A 3,462-nucleotide genomic window follows, 5' to 3' on the forward strand; every position below is an offset into this window, starting at 1 on the left:
CAAAATCAATTCATGGTACCTAACAAAAGCTTCAACTCCAAAGCTTCACTTACAAAACCTTCACCCACAATAGCTTCACCAACAAAAGCTTCACCCATAAAAGCTTCACCAACAAAAGCAACAAAAGCTTCACCCATAAAAGCTTCACCCACAAAAGCTTCACCCACCACAAAAGCTTCACCTACAAAAGCTTCACCTATAAAAACTTCACCAACAAAAGCTTCACCCACAAAAGCTTCACCCACCACAAAAGCTTCACCCACAAAAGCTTCACCTACAAAGCTTCACCTACAAAAGCTTCACACTATCTTGATCAAGATAGTGTGAAGCAAAATCAATTCATGGTACCCAACAAAGCTTCAACCTCAAAGCTTCACATACAAAGCTTTAATATATATATATATACATACATATATATATATATATATATATTTTTTTTTTTCGGAAATTCGAAAATTCAAAAATTCGGAAATTAGAAAATTGGAAAATTGGAAAATTTGAAAAAAAAAAAAATTTTGAAAAAAAAAAATTGCCTAAGCCTCCTCTTCTTTGGGCCTAACAACTTTCATAACAAATATATATGAAGAAGGAGTTTTGGGCTACCACTTAGAAAGGAAATGCCTCATTTGTCAACCCCCTTGATCAGAGACTTGGGGAACTCCTACCATATGCTATTGCACCTTGATACTTGGAAGTCTCACGACCACTCAGTAACTTGGATTTTTCAAGTCTCCAAACGAGAAGTTTTCCTCACTCGGGAAATTAAGGGAGCATTACCTTAACCTACATGCTTCACACACAAAGCTTCAACATACAAGCTTCAACAAAAGGAAAAATTCAAAGAACTTAGTGAAGAATGCCTTGGTGTATTTAACACAATACGTTGAAATGAAGCAAAACTTGTTTATTGATATCTTCGATAAGTTACAAATATGTACATATACATGAATCAAAATAAACAAACAAGAGGGAGCCTTCACAAAGGTTGCTCAGGAGAAGTCTCAGCAATCGGCAGAACCCCAGAAAGATGAGACACCAGAGGGTGATTATTCAGAGCCTCAGTACTAGGCAGAACCTTAGAAGGAGGAGGCACCAAAGGTTGATCATTTGGAGCTTCATTACGCAGTACAGCCCCATAAGACGAAGGCAATAAATGCCTTTGGAACAAACCCACAAACCTCTGATGATCAAGTAAAATCTGACCATCAAATTCCTGCAGCTGGTCAAACTTCATTTTCATGTTTGTAGCATAGTCATGTGCGAGCCTGTGCAACTGTTTATTCTCATGCTTAAGCCTTCTGATCTCCTGTTTGAGACTTATCACTTTAGCCGCCAATGATTTAACTTGGTGGGTTTGAGCAAATAGGCATTGGGCCATATTAGACACAGAACCTGCACACTAAACACTGAGAGCCAAAGAATCCTTAACAGCCAACTCATCAGACCGTTTGGAAAGTAGTCTGTTATATTTGGGAGTGAGAAAGTTCCTGGCCACCACCGCAGCGGTCATGTCATTCTTCATCACAGAATCCTCAACGGTAAGATGACCAGTAGGGGATACGAAGGATGGGCGCCATATGTTGTCTTGAGAAGGCATGGCTGCCTCTTCACCAAAGTTCAAGTCAAAACGACGGTCGGAAGGGCCAGGCATTCTCAGCAATGATGAAGGAGAAATGAGGTGCAATAAATCTCTGAAGTAAGGGGAAAATTCCTACAAGCAATAACTCTTTGAATGTACTTCTTGCACATAATTGGTGCCCTTATAAAAGAAAGGGCAACAGGGCCGTTGGTTCAAAAATTGAAAAGGTACCACTCTCTGGATTTCGAAGAGGCACCACTTTCCACACGCAACATCAGCTCCTCGGGTACCACAGATAACTTTGCCAAAGATCTATGACAAAGTTTAGACACATAAATTTTGAAGGTCCAGCTACCCTACTATTACCCACAAGGGTAAAGGAACAGCACCACTACTTGATAAGAAAGTCCCAATGTGGTCAACCTCTGTGCTCCATGGCAAGGCAGACTGGCAAAAATGACCAACCTTTACTCATATTCGAGAAAACACTCCCAACAAGATTGCTTGCTAAAAAATTGAAGAGGACCGCCTTCCGAATCTCGAGAGCCAGACTCCCAACATGATTACTTTCTCAAAAATTGAAAAAACACCGCTATCCAAATCTCAAGAGTCAAACTCCCAACAAGATTGCTTTCTCAAAAATCGAAGAGGCACCGCTCTCCGAATCTCAAGAGTCAGACTCCAAATAGGATTGCTTTCTCAAAAATCGAAGAGGCACCGTTCTCTGAATCTCAAGAGCTAGATCCCCGACAGGATTGCTTGTTTTGAAAACTGAAGAGGCACTGCTCTTCGAACTTCGAAAGCTAGATTTCCTCAGATAAAGCTTGTCTGCAATCTTCACATGCAACATTAGCTTTCCAGATACCACATACCACTTTTTCAAAGTGCTCTGACAAAGTTAAAACACGTGAAGCTTGCAGCTCCCACTACATTGCTATGATTAAGAAAGGTAAAGGAATAGCACTACTACTTATTGTTAGGGAGACTCCTATATATGTCGACTTCCATCCTCCACAGCCAGGCAGACCTGCAAATAAAAAGAATGCTCAACTATTCTTCACATCTGAGAGGGCACTCTCAGCAGAGTCTCTCGAAATACTCAACTTCTTTTCCTTCCGATAATACCTTTGCAAACAAGCCACACCAGAGCAAGAGTATCTCATATCATCAGGGTTAAAAGCAAGAGTATCCCATATCATACTTTTTCCCCATCTTTTCCTTTGGCCTTGTTCTTACCTGCAAGACTAGGAGAAAAAGAACAATCAGTCAGCACTTGGAATCAAGCTTCCAGTCAGGAACTGACTGCCTGGATCCCCTTGCCTAATTACTTACCTGGCATTGCTCTCGAGTACTCATCTTCAACATCTTATGCTTCTAGAGAAGATACCACATCTGCTTGAGGAACAGATAGGGCAAGTGAGAAGGATACAAGGAAGCATGTGGAGATAAGTGTAATAGAACACGTGCCGATACATCCACTACTTTGTCAACAACAAAAGTATCCCATATCATCAGGGTCGAACGTACTCTAGATTTGATAGACTTGTTTTGACCCTCAAATTCTTGAGTTGGCCTTATACTTTAGAGGAAACCAGAAAACTCTCCAGCCTAGTTCAAGAATAAGCCTGTGGAAAGTTAATTCTTTAAAAGTAAAAGTATTACTTCTTTAAAAGCAAAAGTATCTCATATCATACTTTCTCCATTTGCTTCTCCTTATCCTTGTTGCTGTTTACGACACAAGGAGAAGGAGAACAATCAACCGGAAGCCGAAGTCGAACCTCCGATCCAGGTTGCTTGCTTGGAAGTTTGATTGCTTACCTTGTTTGTTACCTCATTCGGCAAATCTCCTAGCTCGGCGACTTGGGGGACTCCTACTATAGGGT

Source organism: Malus domestica, chromosome 11 (genome assembly GCF_042453785.1).
Source record: "Malus domestica chromosome 11, GDT2T_hap1".
NCBI lineage: Eukaryota > Viridiplantae > Streptophyta > Magnoliopsida > Rosales > Rosaceae > Malus > Malus domestica.